Below are 20,211 nucleotides of genomic sequence, written 5' to 3' on the forward strand. Positions count from 1 at the left end.
AAGTCACTTTTTCTTCAGTTTTCTCTGTTTTTTGACATAATAACCCTCAACTATAATCTGAGCTTTTATGAACATCTACATGATCAGTAAATTAAATATAGGAAAATAATAATAATAATAATAATAATAATAATAATAATAATAATGGATTGGATTTATGTAGTGCTTTTCTAGATACCCAAAGCACTTTACATTATTGACCCATTATTCATTCACTCTCACATTCTCGCTCTGGTGGTGGTAGGCTACATCTGTAGCCACAGCTGCCCAGGGGCAAAATGACAGATTTTTACTGTAAAAAAAACAAATCCAGAGGATAATATAATAATAAATGGTGATAAATCACTTAAGAAATGTTAAGTAGCAGTGAGTCTTTATGGGTTAAAGTGCATCAATCTTTAAAATGCTTGTAATTCCTAAATGGTTAGTGCAGCATTTTTGCTAAACCCCTTAAAATAAAAACCTACAAGTTCCACATTTCTGTTACATGTTAAATGTCATTTCCCATCCACTGTGATGGTGTACGGAGGCAAAATGACAATATTTTTGTCACTGTTCAAACCTATCTGGACCTGACTCGACATGTTTAGACTAAAATGATGACACTTTTGGAAAATTACATGTTCAAATGTGTTATTGCTTTAATGTCAATTGCTGTGCTTCATTCTGGCCTTTCCTTTGCCTCCTCTTTCGATGGCATTTATACTTCTGTGAGATAATCTGTCTCTTTACATCCACCTGTATCATGTGACATTTTAAAGAAGTACCTAAAAAAAGTTCCAAATTACCCTTTTCAATATGCCAACCTCTCTACCTCAATTAATTTTTACAGTTGAGTCATTTTTTCCTTTGCTCTTCATGTCATTCTGGCATAAATGTGCAAATGAAGGTGGTGAAATCTTATCGCTCCTGTACCTCTGTAGCTCAGACTGTTCTCTAATGTTCCCATCCAGATTATTTCACTGTTCGGAAAAAATTCTATTTTAGTGTAGCGACTGCTGTTGTAGTAGAATGAACGTCTGGACTCGGTACGACAAAGACAGAAACACTATCAACAACGGTACCTGTGGGGGAATATGGAGGCCTCAGAGCTGTTTGATCATCAGATGTTTGATATGCTTAAACAACCGCAGATAAGTCGACCTTGAGATGATCTACTTTGAAGAGCAGAAGTGCAAGACGCTGCTATGTAGATTTTAATAAAGGAAAGAAAACAAGAGAGAAAACAAATGTAGTCTGCTGATCTGATCTTATCTGTGCTTTGTGATGTTGGAACTTGCTGGGAGCGCACTTCCAGTGTATTAAGTGGCCTGAAGGTTCCGAGAGTCAAGATCACGACACACGGTGATTTATGACTATCTTTCTTTTTATTTATATTCATCTATCTCCAGTTCACTTAGAGACTCTCACACACTTTGTTTAAATAGAACGATCTCTTCAAGCTCAGCAGCTAACGGGCTCCGACTTCAAACGATTCTGGATCTCAAACACTGAATATAGAGCGTTTTCTTTTCATCAGGTTCTCTTGTTTTACTTTCTTTTTGCCTAATGGGTCTTTCTCTAGTCTTTATTTCTTACTCCCCTTCCTTCCTTTTCTTCTTTTTGCCCCCATTCACAGTTCAATACAGGTTTAGCTGTGACAGATGCGTCTAATTTAGCTGAAAGCAGTAGCAAGCAGTTCTGATTTGGCGATTATGGTGATTGGGGAGTAATAATATTACGGAGGAAAGGAGAGGAAAGAGGGGAAAGAAATTAAAAAAAAAAAAAAAAAAGAACCAGAAGAGGAGAGGACAAGGGGTGTATTTAATAAATTGAGGAAACGGCTGATCAGAATATAAAAAAGAAGAAAAAGAAAAAAAAACAAAACACAAAGGGTAGGGTTATTGTAAAGTAGAGGCGAGCAGAGAAAAGAGGTTAGAAAGATGTGTGTGCCACTTGGTAGTCATCACAGAGAAGCCTTCCCCATTCAGGAACTCTGCGTGCAGCTGTCGCTTCAGGGAACTGATCACACACACTCAGCCACAGATACACAACACACACATACACACACACTATCTCTCTCTCAGACACACATACACTCATGCTTTGGGCTGTGCTTTGAACTGATCCCTGCCACTGAAGAGGCACACACAGTGAGCTGGCTGATAATAATATTATCCTATGGCCTTCATATGGTAATATGGTTTTATTGCTATGAAGAAATATGAATATTATGGCTTTCAGAGGCAGCTTAGGGAATTACATGGCTGTCATGGTTCTCATCTTCAACAGAATATTTAGATTTTCTATTTATCAAGGGTCTCTGGGTGGGAAATCTATTAAGTTATTTACCTTTGCCATGTTAAGTGCTGGTTACCTAGTGTAAGTACATATACAAGCAAAATGTAAAACCCATAACCTCAAGAGGGGGTTACAGCTCAATTGTGTGAACTTTAACACACAGATAAACAAGACAGTGATGCAGCAGAAAACACACACATGCACGCGCACACTCACACACACACACACACAAACACCGGAAAACAGAAAGAGCATGTACGCAAAAACACTGGATTGCATGAAATGAAGGTTTAATTCAGACTGTATTACATCTTAACTTATAATTAACTTAAAATAATTCCCTTAAAAAACTTCTCCCAATTTAAACACTTGTCACAACCATTTCTGAATATTTATTTGATTTATTTGAAGCACCCTTATTGAACTTGCACATAAATTGATCATAATAAGTTAAAGGTCAGTGTTTCTAATGTAATTACTTAGGAGCTGAGATTGGAAAAGTGGACATGATTTGTTTTTAAAGGAAGGGTTGTAATAATAGGTGGATAAATATTGATTTTGGGTTTTTCTGATTTAATCTTAATGGCATCTCAGTTAGATTTTTATTATTATTATTATTATTATTGTTAAGCAAGATCATTTGAGTCATGGTTTATTATTTGCATCGACTGTAACACTGTTATGAGGCTGAAATGCACTTGCATTTTGTCACACTAAGTCATCAAATAAAGTTTGAAGTGATGTTCTCTCATACATTTCCTGTCCGTACCATTTAGTGGATATCCTATATTATTCAACACTTTCAAAGTTAATATATTTTCTGAACATTTTGATTTCAACTGAGCTTAAATCATAACACACAAATATGGATAAATGCACTGTCAGCAGCATCTGGTCAAATGTCAAATGTGAGAAGGATCTTCTGTCGCTAATGCTAATGCTAATTTCCTTAATAAAGCGAGGTGTCTTTTAATCTTTTTAACCTTTTTATCAGCAGTAACAACAGTAATCCACATCAAATTACATTTTGTTTTATATTTTATTGCCATCCTAAAAATATCAAATGTGAAATTCTAATGTTATTTACCTTAAAATAAAAAAAGCAGATTTCAGTTGCATTTCAATTGCAAATTCTCTGAAGACAACAAAATGTACACGTGTTATACCACTAACAGCCACTAGATCCTTGCTCTGATTGACTTTTATTGAACTTCTATCAAAGACATCAAACCAGTTTTTTTCTCCTGGATTCTCTCCAGTCTAAATTTTATTTGGACTCTAATAAACATCCTGGTGATCAATCTTTAAACACACACTCTTTTAGGTCCTGCAGAAGCTTTGATATCTGCCATGTGGGGAATCAAACTGATGAACCTCTAGTTTATTGAATAACTTCCTTTTTTTCTTGACATATAGCTCTACAACAGATGTGTTTTCTAACTTACACTAACAAGACCGTCGACATTTAATAATAAATTACTTTCATTTGGTTCTTTGATTCCTTAGGAAAATATCAAAAATTATTACAGTAAAGAAGTTTTCCACATTTCCATTCACTTCTCCTGGCTGTTTTTATATTAAAGGATTACCATCACAGAAATCTATTAAAAAATATAGAATTCATCCAGTAGTTTAGTATTAAGAGCAATTGGTTATGAAAATGAAATCCTGACAACACTCTAATGTTATCTGATCCAGGTTAATTGATTACAGTCTATTCATTCATTCATTCATTCATTTTATGAAATGCTTAGTCCTTGAGTGGGGTGTGGGGTTGTAGCCTATCCCAGCAACTTAAAGGGCAATTGTGGGGTACACCCTGGACGTGTCACCAGTTCATCACAGGGCCGTATGAGTTTTTACCCCACACCCCGAAGGGGAGGCAAGGGATATTGTTTTTGGTTTAGTTTGTTTGTTTGTTTGTTTGTTAACACTCCAGCAGCAAAACTATTGGTTGAATTCATACCAAACTGGGTTTATAGATTGCCAGTGACCCAGGATAGTTTTACATTTTGGGAAAAGTAGGTCAAAGTCCACATTTTTTTATAAATAAATAAATAAATAAATAAATAAATATCCCCGTTTACTTATAATGGGAAAAATTCCACATGTCTTTAGTAGTAAAACTATCGCCTGAATTCATACCAAATTGGGTTTATAGATTGCCAGTGTCCCAGAATAGATGTGGTTACATTTTGGGAAAAGTAGGTCAAAGCTGAATTTTTTAAATGAATTTTTCAAATATTTTTTTTCTTCTCCCATGTACTTACAACGGGTGAAAATTCAAATGTCTATAAAAACACCAATTTTGTTTCAATTTACTTCAAACTTGGCACATACATGGAGGCAGTTGATATGCTGACATCACCACACGCATAGGCATGATGACATCAGCTGGATTGATGTCATAATAAGATACAATACATTTTTTAAAAATTACTATTATTTTTTAATGATACATGTACAGGACTGTTTTCTTTAAATACAGTATGTAATCTCATGCATAATCGAGGTTCTTTTACCACAGTCCACAGTCTTGAGTTCTGGTGCACACTACTCATCTAGACCGCCCCCCCATGGTTTATCATCACCCATCCAACCACTTCATTGAAATCATCCCTTCCACATCACAAAGGAGAACAAACACACCCTGGTAATTATTCTAAAGGTGTCCCATTTTCCAGATTTCACAACTTGCCTAACTGCAGGTTTCAACATTAGCTGCACAAGATTATTCATATGTGATGAAGTAACACAGTCAGTGATTGCAGAACCTCATTCCCTGTGCATTTTCACTGATAACCAAACCAGTGGACTAAAATCACAACCACATTATTATCTTTATAAAAGTAATATGACCTGTAGTAACCATCATGCTGTGTAATTCCACTATGTGGTGGATTCACTAAAGGAGAACATACATGCAGAAGTTAAAATGGCTCCAGTAATGTGGAAAGCCAAAAAACAACAAAATTGCAAAAGAATATTCAGAAGTTTTTCACAGATCAAAATGGGGACTATCATTAAAGGGGGAAATCCTGTTTCCCAACAAAAAATATGTAAATGAAGGCATCATATTATTGAGTTTCTTTTCCACAGAATGTATAAGGTTGCATGCATATATGCTGCACTTGTCTGTAAGTCTTCAGATGTTTGAAATAAATAGAAAAAATAAATAAATAAATCCTTTCAGATGGTATAAATTTACCCCCTGACCCATATAAAATGCTACCACAATTTGGACTCATGTTTCTGTCACTTGTTTCTAAGTTATTTTGGGTGGAATTGATGTAATGTCAATACATGATAGATTTAAACATGCACAGTAATACCCCTCGGCCAGAATGGACAGACAGACAACAAAATGAGTACTATACCCCTACCACCAGTCGGCTGAGGGGTAAAAATGACAAATCTGGATCTTCTTTCAGATCAGCAAGAATGTGACTGTCTTATTAAATACTGTCAAACAATATATATGTGATTTTTTCTGCCTTTATTTCAGAGGAAATTATAAAAACATCAAAAGTCCCCAATTACAAAACTAGATAGAGCGCATCTTTGGAGAAAACTGAGTAAAACTGTCTAGTCCAAATGTGCCGTAGATTCTGATGAACAGACCAAGCTGTTATAACCTCAGAATAAATATTTATGAAACAACTCTCATGTAAATTAAGATATTATTAAGTTAACCTAAAATTGCACTTTTTAAAGTATTTTTTACTGACATATTTCACCTCAGGAGTTACGATGTATTTTTAATTCACACTTTTATCTTGTTATTGATTTTTTTTTTCTTTTTTTGCATTTCTTTTATGGCCTGTCCTAATGTCTTTTTTAGAATATGCTATTTGAAATGCCTGGCCTTCTGAATGGTGCTATAAATATATCCATCTTCCATTTCATTGCCTTGCATTCATAGCAATTAATAGATTTTTTTAAGTTGCAGAATTTTTGTTATAGTTTAGTATCACAAATGTGTCCTTGAATGCATCACAGAAAAAACACTATTATATAAAAAAGAGTGTTCGGTAGTTTCTTTTCCTTTGTCAAAATGCCAGTTTTTAGAAAAAAGTGCATTGTTTTGACAAAATTAGACACATAGTGCTGACAAGTTTTATATATATAATTGGGTGTAATTTTACAGACACCCATACTTACAAGTAAATGCATTTATTCACGCACACATAAACCCATGAGTGAATTAATTAGTATAGGTTTCAATTAAGTTCAACCATCTAAAACGGAATATGCATCTGAAATATCATTCAGACGTTCATTCCCTGTGCTCTGAGATTCAGCGACGCAACACAATTAACTGTGTTTATGTCTTTGACAAGTTCTGAATCAAGAACTGGGACTTGAATAACAAGGTACGACAAGCAATGCCTTTGGAACTGCAACAAAAAGGAAGTAAACACGTGCACAACGTGCATCTATTCCTCTGGTTCATGGGTGTGTAATGAAAAATGTTTTACAAGGATTTAAAAGGTGCAGTCAGTTAATCTTCACTCATTTTAAAGACACATGCATTGTTTGATAGTTGCTTTAAGTCAAGCTACATACAGTCGCAGAAAAAATTATTAGATCATCAAAAACAATGGTTTTGCAATCAAGTACTAACTCCTGTATGTATCATGTGACTAAAACAGATAGAAAAGAAATCAAGGAATGCCTAAAGGCACTGTTTTTGTCAGTACCATGCCATAGATATTGATTTAAGAATTGAAGTGATTTTGGTTATTATCAAGAAAACATGGAAAATGGCTGAATATCAGCTCTGAAATTAAACTCTTATGAGCTATTTTTGTTGATATCATTATATTTGTTCAAACAAATGTACCTTTATTTGTATCAGGCATTAAAATGAACAAAAAAATGAAGAAAACAAGGGTGGTCTAATATATTTTTTTCCATGATTGTATTCAAAAAAGAAAAAAAAAAAAAAAAAAAAAATTCTTGCTTTAGCAGGGCAGAAATGCATGAGATACATCAACATCTAAATGTAACCAAGAAATAAAAACAGTTGTTTTTTTACCACTACTCATGCATACATGCATTTTTTTTAATTCTTTACACAGAGAATTACCATGTTATTAATAAATATGCAGTGGATGGTTAAACTTGTAAAATAAATAAATTAAGCATGTCACCTATGTACACACTTATTTACATTTTGTCTCTCTTTGCAGAAAATGTGTCAAACCATGAGCCCACAACAATGAATATTTATAACACCTATATGAGCCTATGGACCCGATTTACAATAAGTGTGCCTTTTAAACAATGTGTGCTCAAAATGTGACCTGAATATATTTAGTTTAATAGGACAAAAATAATCACAATTTGCTGGTGAAAGAGAGCTATTCAGGTGTGGAGTTTGACAAACACACCACTTCTCCAGGCTTGCTGCACACATTTGATAAATAGCATTTGTATCTTTAGGCACAGAAAAGCATCTAAAACAATCCACATCATTCAATTAAGCTCCATGTCTAATCGTCTAACAGCACTGAGCTAATGTCGCTGCATAGCCAATGAATATAAACAGCTTCAGTTCTATTAAACTGCAGATACTATTTGACCTGTGAGCGTCACTGATGTCAGAGTCCCAACAGCCCCATGAATGGACAGCACTGCACCACCAGCTGCACACTCCCAACAAAATTGAATCCCTTATGTTTTCACTAGAAAAATTACAGGTTTGTGAGCAGAGAGAAGTGCCAAATTTGGCGTTTTTCCATGAGCAGGCTGACAAGGCATAATTGCAGTCGTATTAAACTGCTACATTCACATCCCGTCGGTATGCGGCTGCCTTCCAAAATGCCACGATCATTTCTGGGTCAGTTACACATGACGTAAATAGGGCTATGTATGTGTAGTGTCCTGCTTGTGTATTCTGAGTATAGAGTACAGGTAAATAGATTTCAGCATATGCAAATGATCTTACTTTTGGATTCTCGCTTTTAGAATTCTATGAATGATGATGCTTTTTTGATTTTTTCTTTCCCAACATACATTTACACACACACTATCCCAAAATAGGGTTGGTCATTTATTTGTTTGGTGGATATAATGTGAGTCAAAACGCACATTATATGTCAACATAAATTCTTTTAATATTACAATGATATGAGTGAGTATATGAGAACATGAAAGTTGTGTGTAGAGCCTGACTGATATGGGATTTTTGGGGCCGATGCTGATGTTGGAGGCAAAAAAAAAAAAAGCTGACACATCGGCTGATATCCGGTATATTGGCCGATAACCGATATGTCGGCCAATATATGAAACAAGAACATTGATATACACAGGATATAATAGTATTATATTAGATAGTAGTGGACATGTGAATTAACAGTTACATCTTTGTTTATCTCACAAACAGTAGTCTTATATTAGACTATAGGGATGGGAAGATTATTCGATACACTTCGATACACTGACACGCACGTGCACGATCCAAGTCCACCAGTAGAGAAGCTGCGAGTGAATGAAAAGTTTGGAATGATATCGTGGTGCATTGGTTATCGAATGTTTGAATCGATAAAATTCGATCCGTTCAATAGAATATATTTTTACTTGCATTTAAAAGTGTTACTATTTATTTGGGTAAAGTTTTTCTTTCCCTCAGACCAACATTAACGTGCGCTGCAGATTCACAGATGTGTCCACTGTACACTAACAGTCTGAGCTCCGTGGATGGACTGTGGCACAAGCACCACAGATGAATACTGTAATGTCTGTATGTGAATCTGACACAGAAGGAGGTGACCACATGTGGTTTATGAACGTAAACTTCTTACTACATCAACTGTACAGAATACTGCCGTACATACCACAGATACTTCCTTATTAACAGTGTCCTACGTATCCAACAGCGCATCCCAGAATACCTTGTGCAGGTGTCTCTTAAAGTGACAAAACCTTTTTCTGTATTAACTCCATTACAAATACATTACATTACAAATTGATTCGGCGAAGTTGAGTGTTACAAACATGCAGAGAAACGACTTTGGAAATAAAGTCCTAAGTTTTTCACTGACTGAATGTGAGGCACATGTTCTGAAATTGAACTAAAGACATTTTGTAAAAAGTCATGGTCTTATTTGATAAATAAATAATCAAGCTCATTGAATTGCACTGCATATTTTTTATTATTATTATTTTTTTTTTTTTACCAGAATGAATGTGTTCAATCAGAATGTGCTTAATTGCTCTGTATTGTGATTTGGGTGTGAATCGTATCGCATCACATCGTGAGATGCCACACACATATCTTTAATATATTGGATCGGAGATGCTGTATCGAGATGTGTATCATATCGGCCTTACAACTAAGATTCCCAACCCTATTAGACTAGTATGTGACCCGTGGGGAGCCACAGGTTGTAGATGCAGGAATTTTTATGCTGGGGAGAACAGACTTTTGGGAAAAGATGTGAGTCTATAGTTTAGATTTTTGATATGTATAAACAACAAATTGTGTTCTGATATTTGGATTATTCCAAACATTTGCATGTATTGATATTATTCCAGTTTTATGAGACATCTTTGACAGACAGACAGACAGACCTGTAAACACTCAGCTGATGATAAATGCAAAGATCCTCTCTGGTAGAAATGGACGTTTCAAAGAAAAGGCCACATTTTTGGTCAGAACAAGGAATATAGGCTTTTAAACATTATGGAAAAGACAGGGTTTGGAATCAGAGCAAATATTGAAAACTGACCTTTTCCAGAAGGTGTTTGAAGGAACAAAAAGGCAAAGCAAAGTTCATACAGTGGAACGTTTGCCACCAGTAGAACACCAGTGGAGAACTGAAAAATACACTCTCTGTTTTTAATTATCATATGCATGGCTGCATGCAAACAGGAATATTAGTGTAATATTCATTTTCATTAGTCTTGTGAACTGCTTATTAGTACTGTTGTCTTAAGGGCGAAACCCAGAATATTACGTGTGTGCATGTGATCGTACACATGAAGGCTGTGTTTGACTGGGCATATGTGAGATGAAAACAGACGCCTCCACTCATTTAGTGCATCCTGCTAATTAAAGGCAGGTGCACAGAATCCTAAATAACACACTGCAGTGTATCAGACTAAATGAACATGCATTCAGCAGTTTATCAGGTAATATACTGACTCATTACGTTAAATGAGCATCACTTGACCTGATGCGTTCTCGAGAGCGAAACATCTTCATTTGACGCTGGATAAAAATGAGGTACAAGAGACTGTAGTTAAATCATAGTATCACTGCCTTTTATTTTTACTTGAAAATGGGTTCATCTATGAAACTGGTCCCTAAAAACAGGACAGAAGGGCAAAAAATTCAAACCAGATGTAGACTAATGTTATGAAGCAAGTTTGGAAGCACTTTGGGTCTAAAAAGAAATATTTGCTGAGTTAAAAGAGAAACTATTTTTCAGACAAAACACATTTTTATATTATTTTGACATTCTCTTTAACACAAAAATCTGCATGTAACATGGTCAAAAGGACATGAAAACTACACACTACTATTTTTTTTATATCTCTTTATTCTCTCACAGGTATATTTGGGGAACTGAACTAATTATGCAAGGCAGAGTGTTTCACAAAAATGACCACTGTTGCAAAATCATTGGCAATTTATATGTGTTTACCCTTCCTCTTGTGTTAGGCTCGACACTGACACATTTTAGGTTTTAAATGCATAAATGAACCACATAAAATGTGTGTATTGCATCAAGACTGTTTGACTTTGTCAGGAACCGCTATTTCAACAAAATAATACAAAAAACAATTTTTCACTAAATTATGAAATGCTCTGGTTGAAATTATGACCTTTATGTTGTTAGGGTCGGCTTTGACCCAGTTATAAAAATAAGATTATGAAGCATAAATTAGAGCCAAAACTGAAATCATAAGTGCACTGTCAGCCAACACACTGACACCCAGCTCCTCGAACAATCATGTGAGCTTTTGGGGATTCTCATTTTGCCTGGTTATCCAGTTTACCTGCACAAAAACAAAACAAGCAAAGACAAAGGCATGTCCACACATGTGAGATCAATTCAGTACAGAGTTGGTGACTTGCAGAGTGCACCTCGAGGGGTATACTAACAAAAAAAAAAGGCAGAGAAGCTCACACCAAAAATATGAAAACCAATACTTTCATGGATAAGGAAGTTTAACAAGGTAACCAAGAGATGAGAAACACATTGGATGATAGATAATTGTTTTTAGTGTATTTTACACCTGATTTAAGACATGGGTCAAAACTGACCCGTTAATATAAGAGATGGTAACAGAAAGCTAACACAAGAGGAAGGATAAATGGGCAGGTTCAGCATGTAACATGACTGGACACGACGGGTTACACGCCAATCCTGGAGTGAGACTGAGTTTGATGAAAAACCTGCATGTCTGGATTAGAAAAACCACAGGGATTGTCAAATTTAACACAGTGTCTTTATAGCGGTATATAAGACCATTTCAAGCCAATTTTGGTCCTATTTTTGGCCCCAATATTTTCTTAAAAATTCATTAATTTGGGGATGGCTCAGAGCAGGAGTATAATTTTTTTTGCATTTATCTGAGGTCATCATTAGGTACATCCTGGGGGAAATATGTCTAAATTTCTCTTTTATTATTGGGTCTAAAAAGCTGGTAAAGTACCAGATACCAAAATGAACCCAGTTTCATAGAAGCACCCAAATGAAAACACCCAAATAGTAGCACTGTAATCCTTTCATTCCAATACACAGCAGTGCACCATGGAGTGAAATACCACACAACAACAAAATGTATTTGGGAAATCCACTGCAGTTATTGTTTATAGTACCGTTGTTTTTCATGACCACCCACAAAATGCAAACCTCCAGCCAATTCCGATCTTTTCAGGCTTTGTGATCAGATGCAGCCGAGATGTAGACTTCAAATATCAGATTCCACCACATCAGTCCCCTTCAATTTATGAGATAACTAATCTTAGATAAGCTGAAAGTTCTCTGATAACCACTGCATACTTTATTCGATTTAGATGTATAATCTAAGCAGATTTCTCAAGATGATAGCATAAAAAAAATAAACTCTAGTGGAACAGTGGTAGCTATCACATAATTCAAATGAGCAATCTTGATAATAAGAAATGGGAAATCTTAGAAATTATTCAGCCGATAAGAAGTTTGCTGTGACTCTGTTTCATCACATAAAAAAGCAAAAGCTGTGTTCATGTTATTTTCGAATTACTTCATTTGAAGCTGTGTAAGTGTCCTCGCACTGAAGTATATTTTTGTTCCTTGTACTTCAACTTTTTTTTTTTAGTTCCTGCAATTGCTCTTCTCTGTGTAGACAAACATGCTGAATTATAAAATTCTTTAGCCATTTAGCTCACCCTAATAAACTCCTTATGGCAGATGTTTCTCCAGGGTGTTGGCAGAAAATAAAACAATGTGAGAAAAGCAGAGAGGGCTCCAAGCAAGAAGAAAACTGGATAGTAGTACAAATTGTTCTGCAGCCTCTGAAATGAAATCATTTTTCAAACCACTTCTGAAATAGTGTGAAAGCTAGAGTTAATATGCTGAAATAGGTTGGCTGCAAAGAGCTTCTGTTGCAGGATTACACTTCATAGGACCTCTTCGGACTCTACTGTAGCCCAGCTAACACAAAGCCTGTCCCTGATGCTGCAGCAAACAGCCAAATGCACTTCCACTGGGACTAAATGTTTATGTATGTCAGTCTTTTAACTGTGGAAGTACAAACAGTAATACCCTGCATATTCCCAGTAGCACCTGAACTAAAGTCAGAGCAGTAGAAATAGACTCATCTACATATACACATTGATCTTAATCAACAATTATGACCCAGAAGACCATTCTCACAATTTTGCCTAAAGACAAATTCAATTGGCCAACACGGGAATTGCTTACTCTTTTCATGAATAAACTGGAACAAGATCAAGAGCTGACAGAGAATAATGTAAAGACACAATGTGACAGGAGCGCCTGAGTTCCAAAAGTTCACATGAAGCAGTTGTAGTAGTATTGTTTTATTATATTTATTTATTTTTTTTTAGCTATTTTTAAAATGATATCTGTTGTTCTGATTGTAAATGACAATGCAAATAGAGGTAAAGACCTAAAAATATATGCATATGTGAAAAATAATAATAAATGATAAGGCTCTTATATCAAAAAGGCTCACTTAGACTGCCAGAAAATATTTTGGAAAAAAAAAAATTGTTTACACCAACCACTCACACTGTCGAGTTGTCAAGTTTGTGGCAACTCTTACAGCTGGCAGGAGCAACGTTTTTGATCACACTTTCAAAAGAACTTAGAGCTCTTGTAGAGCTCTTTCAGTGAAAGAGCTCTACAACTACCTCTGCTCTTAATACAAGGTAAAACCTCAGGAAATTAAAAACACTGAAAGGCCTTTATGTCACGGATGTCATTATATATATGTGTGTGAGTGTGTGTGTTATAACCTTCACCATATATACAGTAACACCCTGATCATAAAGGACAACACTATAATCCATTGCAATTCCTGCATTCCCTCTGAATATATGAACATATTTTACATTTACATTTTTATTCTTTTGTCTAACCCTTAAGGGTCCACGGTCACGGCCCTGTGACTGAATCACATGACATTTTCTGCACATCATAGCGTCAAAAGTGCAGATGTGAAACACTCTCCCACTTCTTATTTGATGTTGATAGAGCAAATACAACTGAAGATATGATGTTTAGAAATTGGAGCAAACAAATGGGAATAAAAGTATGAAAATGAGGTGGGCAGGCGTTATATTTCTTACCATATCTTCGTCATTTTTTTGTCCTTTTTCAAAATGGAAAAAACTGCAGATTCTAACCCACAGACTGCATTAGCATTGCAAGTAAGGGTGAGAATGACCCCCACCTGAACTGGATGCGGAAACTGGGAGGACCAGAGGGGTGAGAAAACTGGAGAAAACGCCTATGTAAAGATATGCTTTTATGTCAAATATTTGAGTATAGTTTTAATGTGTTACAATTTTGATTTTATATACCTAATATTTGGAATAAATATTCACTTTTAAAGTCTTTGAAAAGGTTTGTTCAGCATCTTTGTGTTATTTATGCAATAAATTATATACATTTTTCAAATCAGATTTTATATTTTTTGTGTTTTTTTTACCTTTTGTGTTGATATAGTAGGTTAAAGTGAAAAAATAATAGGCAGATGAGACAGATGAAGTTGTGCTGAAAAAAAAAGATACCAAACATGGGTATAGTAAACATTTCTTTATGTAGTATATAAAGGCAAAATCAAAAGTACTCAAAAACGGCCAAAATAGGCTCAGACCCCTAAGGGTTAAAGGACATGAATAAAAACGTACAGTGTATAGAATAGTGTTGTGATCTGGATCCAGTATTCTTATGTCTGCTTTAGATCCAGATTATATTAAAAGGCTTCAAAGTGGTTTTACCTAAAAATATTTCTAACTACACATTACACACTGGCAAAAACATACCGTTTTCTGAACTGGATAAAAGTCAAATAAACATATTGTACCTGTTATGAAACTATATACAAAACGATTTCTGTATCTAAGACAGGAAAATTGGTTGTATTCAGAGGTATCATTTGAAATGTCTACCTGCCTTCTAGGTTATGCGTGCATTTACATGGAAATCTTAGTCTGAATAAAAAAATAAAAAAAAAATCTAAATAAAACTGAATAAGTAGTGAGTTGAGTAAACTGTGTCTCTTTGAATTCCCATAGTGGTTTAGATCTTTCTTCTTATTTAGCTGATGAAAAAAGTGAATTTCCCAGTTCATCTGTATCTGATACATTTATTTATTTATAAGGAATAGTGAGATCTAATGTCTACACTGAGGATGAACTCTACGAAGAGAAACATCAAAAATGTCTCGGGGAAAAAAAAAGAAAAATCGCTTCCTCTCTAATTTCACTTTATCCCAGTTTAATGTTACACTCACCCGTATCTGGTATTAATAGCAGAATATCTGTTCTGCTTGTCTGGCCTTTCTGCACTCGCAGCCTTTCTGATGTGACTTTTAACAGAAACACACAATGGTGCACTGCAACATTGCTCTCATCAGATACAAAGAGACACACACATCCACAAATGGAAAGTACAGATAGAAGGAGAGCAACACATACACAAGTGAATATGTGCTCAGGTGCACTGAGCCTTGGAGAAATACAGTACATTAGGTAGGTGGGCGCATCTATACATTTTTACCCACTTAGAGCCAAATGCACATAGAATAGACCCCCCCAGTTAATAATGTGGCAAATTGTGTTTGCACATTTGCACCCACTGCTAAGGAAAAAAATAGACTGGAAACTAAAGACACTATTAATACTGTGTAAATAATTCACTGTTTACTTGCTTTAATTTATTTTTTCTTTCTTTTCCTTTCTTGCGCTAATGGATATTCTCCTTAGGGATTAACAAAGGTAGTCTGTATCTGTATCTGTATCTCTATTCTAAGGACCTATTTGCAGAAGATGATGCACTAATGACATGCTGGTGCAAACACGCCCATTAATATTTGTACCTGAGGGTAATCTGGTTTTGCATCTGAGCCGTGTGAGCTCTTCCTACTGTTCCAAGCTTTTCTCTTTATTTACAGATTGGACCATAATGAAGACTATTGAGAGTAAAAAAAAAAACAACAAAAAAAAACAAATTCCATGTCTGTAATTAGCAGAGATGTGCACACACACTCACAGAGCTCTCCACAATCACAAACCAACTTCAATGTATTTTCGGCTCCTTTAGCGTTTCTCTTCTAAAACACAATCTGAAGACACTAAAATGTCTGTCAAAATAATCTATGGCTATTAATGTGACTCGGGTCAGAAATGTGCTCATTTAATGTCTGGATCTTAAAATGGTGTTGTTCAGGTGTCACTGAATGATGACAGTAATTTCACACAAAACATTAGTATTGATATTCTGTTTACTCACTGCTGGCAGCATCACACAGCAGCTGAAACCATCAGCATGTCTCTGGAGAGGTAAAACACATGACACACTGCAAGTACAGTTAAGGAAGTACTATTAACTAAGTACTGTTTAACCCATAAAGACCCAAACAGACACTGGTGACACAAACCATCTACTGACCTAAACTGTTTAATACCTGTTGGTCCATTTATCCTATCAATCCACGTAAATAATTGGTGTAAAATGCAGTTTGTCACCCTTTCATGGTCATCAGATATGACCCATTTGGACGTTCAGAGGCTCCGTAGGGAACGTGGAAACATTGTCATCTTCTACAACACTGATTCACCAGTAAAATCCATGGAGTTGGATCAATAGTCGCTTTTCCATTGACCCTCAAATTGCGCAAATATAACTTGCACGGAAAAATTTACCTAATGGAAAAACAATTTTTGATTTAAAGTTTTTATGTTGGCAAGAGATGTTTTTTTGGGCATAGCACAATTGGTATATCATGCAAAACTGCAATGGAAAGACCTTTTTCCACAACTAGAGTCATGAGAATAAAAAAAAAAAAAAAGGATGTTGACGGGCATTACAACAAGCGAAGAAGACGAGATTTAAATGAAACATGGTGCGGTATATGTGAACAGACCAGGAAACTGAATCATTTTTTAATTTAGCACAGTATAGAGGGGTAATATCTAATAATCATGAATATATCTGTAAATCAATATGATATTTACGTTCATCACCATGTTTATGGAATGACTTGTCATGTCATCTTGCGATAATAAATAAACAAATCATTGCATTTGTGATTTAATGGAAAAACTGACATTACGCACTTCTGTTTTTTCTACATTTAGTCAATATTGGTAAAGTTTTGCACATATGTCCAATGGAAAAGTGACTAATGACAGCGAATGGAGACACTGGGTTTATGTTCAGTTAATGATATATTTTACAGAAAAGTCACTTTTTCTTCAGTTTTCTCTATTTTTGATATAATAACCCCCAACTTTAATCTGAGCTGTTATGAACAACTACATAATCAGTGAATTAAATATAGGAAAATACATGATATTCACTGAAAAAACACAAAATACAGAGGATAATGTTAAAATACATGGTCATGAATCACTTATGAAAGGTTAAAGAGAGAGAAAAATTCATTTGGGACATGCCATAAAGTAGCACTGGGTGTTAATGGGTTAAAATGAAGCAGCCGGATCTCCATCAGCACTGTCAGAACATTATTCTGAGACAAACCCCAGACCCACATGAGCCCCTCAATATCTGAAATTACACTCTTGGATTCATTAAAAATTAATTCAATATCATGCAAACCTTACAACCTTGAAGATTTAGACAAAGAGAGAGTAACTTCTTGGGAAATTAATATTTTCTGCAGATGTTAATTGCACCATCCTAAATGTCTGTGACAAGTTTGGCAACAAAGCTTATTTGCATAAGCCTAAAGGGGGCCATTGTGTATCTAATGTATGAACGTACCCTCATTTACATCCATGTAAATGACACAGGCACATATGCTTGGTTTATGATGAATTCCACACTTTGATTCTTTGTGAATTACACATAATAGTTTTGTTTTATTTGTACCATTATTGTGATACCAAAAGTAACACAATGTTTGACAAGTTAAATATTTTATAGAATATATTGTGTCATAGTTGTGTTGTGTTGAGTTGTGTTGTGCCCTGCCTTCGCAACCATCATATTTCAGAAAATAGATGGTTGTATTATGTAGATTTCAATATTACTGATAGGGCACGTTTAAATGTCTTGATTCACAGGTGAGAAAAAGACATTTAATCCCCTCAATACACATTTCAAGGAGGTTAATGCAAAGAAGCTATGTATGAGTGCGTTTTAGTTCTACAATATCATCAAAACAAAATATTTCCCAAAGGGGATCATTAAAGTTTTATTAAAGCTAATTGGCAATAACTGTTTAAGTTTGTTTGTGCAAGCTCCTTGTCACAGTTCCCAGCAGAGTCCGTTTTGCATCCTTTAGTTAGTGTGATTTTTAAAATCATAAAAGCCAAAAACTGCCTAGTTAAAACAGCCGGTAGCAGTCCATGAAATCTTTGCCTACCTCTATCTGATGTGCTGTGATTTGTTGGGACTCAGCATGAAGATAAACTGTCAGGACTAGCAGATGGACCGATAAGAGAGATGGCCTGCGGAGACGGATCCAAAGACCTGAAGAAGAAAGGAGTTTAGCATGAGATGAGGCACAATAAAACCTTAATGTATGCTCCAAACTGATTGATATTAACTATAGAAAATGTAGTCATTCAATCATTTCTTTATTGCAGCCCATGCACAGCTGGTGGAAATTGCCCATTGGGATCCATAAAACATATATATATTAGTACTGTCAGGAGAAATGTGCATAAATACATAGCTGCCAAAGTTATACCTTCTCTGACAACATGTCATTTCCTAGAGCACAGTAAGTCGAACCTTAGGCATAACATGATTTACCTGTTTTTTTAGTAGCAGTTTCAGCTGAGATAGGTTTAACCCTTTATAGGACACTCATTGAAATACTCTAAAATTCAAAATGTCAACCTTAGCTATTGGACATCGTCATCTACCTCCTCTTGCCATAAAACATCCAAGGAGACACTTGTTAAAAAGTAAACACATACAATAAAACCAATGTTATAAGGTTATAAACCAGAGTTTTTCAGCCTTGGGGTCGGGACCCCACGTGGGGTTGCCTGGAATTCAAATGGGGTCACCTGAAATTTCTAGCAATTGATAAAAAAAAAAAAAAAACTTCCACTGTGGTACTGTTTATCTTTCAAATGTTCATTGTGGTCAGTTTCAGATGCTACAGCTCTTTCATAATTCATAGTTTGAGTTATTGTTTGTTCAGTATTAATTGTCAGCCTTGTAAATACAAGCTGGACTGACTGTACATATCCTGACCAAGGAAAATAAAATTTCACTTTGTGCAGTAATCTACACCTGGCTTTTCTGCCTCCATCCATAATAATATACATTATATAGACTAAATGTCATCTAAAAATAATGTTTATTTGCAACGTAGTATAACAAACTATTACAAGATCCACAACAAATTAATTTTAGCAAAAAAAAAAAAAAAAATTCTCTGTTTAGAATGTCTGGGGTCGCCAGAAATTTGTGATGTTAAAATGGGGTCATGAGCCAAAAAAGGTTGGGAACCACTGTCATAAACTGACAAAAAACACTCATATCTACTATTTACAGCTTCAAAGTTTCTATAAAATCTCTCTGAATCACTGTATAGTGTTATAAAAAACCAACATGCTTTTTGACCTCACTGAGGAACAGGACTGGCCCCATATTTAATGTTTGTGGAAATGACCAAAAATAGTCACTTGCCCAGTAAAGGGTTAAAGCACCACAAAACAGCATGTTCAGCAGCCAAATATGTTCTGTTGACCTCATACTGACCTTCAACATGGATTATGCAGAAGTATAGTATGATTAATGGAACAGAAATAGAAATAAATAAGTAATCAGTCTTCATCCTGCAATTTCAACAACACCTCCACATTTATTAAAAGTAAACTATGATATTACATGTATCTGACAGTCAGTTGTCTAAACCCACTCATTTATAAAACAGAGATGTCCAGATTTCATGTTTCATAGATCAAAGTACATCCTATTGTCCAAAACTGCACTATGCTGTACTGCCCCAATTTTCTCTTTTTGTTTCGACTCATCTCAAAAGAAATCTAAGAGCTAAAATAAGATATCAAATGCTCTCTTAGGCTTATAGCAAGCAGATACATACAAGTCTAGATATAATATAAATGTTCAGTGCCTACACTGAAAATACATTTGGCATCTCAGAATGTGGGCGCTGATGCAAAAATTATGTCCTTTTTTTTTTTTCTTTTTTAACAATTCATCCTAAGGATCAAAGTAGTATCAAATTGAAAGTGACAGTCTA

At 35.2% G+C, this 20,211-nt stretch overlaps 1 protein-coding gene across 4 annotated transcripts in view; it reads right to left on the reverse strand.

Moving 5' to 3' along the window:
* LOC115431465 (leucine-rich repeat and fibronectin type III domain-containing protein 1-like protein) overlaps nt 1-20,211 on the reverse strand; it is a 289,152-nt gene that overhangs the window by 149,611 nt on the left and 119,330 nt on the right. For all 4 annotated transcript variants that reach the window (XR_003937102.1, XM_030151848.1, XM_030151845.1 and 1 more), the window contains one exon: nt 18,355-18,461. The gene's annotated coding sequence lies outside the window, so the exon portion shown is untranslated. The remainder of the gene's footprint in view (nt 1-18,354; nt 18,462-20,211) is intronic.

Source organism: Sphaeramia orbicularis, chromosome 13, assembly GCF_902148855.1.
Source record: "Sphaeramia orbicularis chromosome 13, fSphaOr1.1, whole genome shotgun sequence".
NCBI lineage: Eukaryota > Metazoa > Chordata > Actinopteri > Kurtiformes > Apogonidae > Sphaeramia > Sphaeramia orbicularis.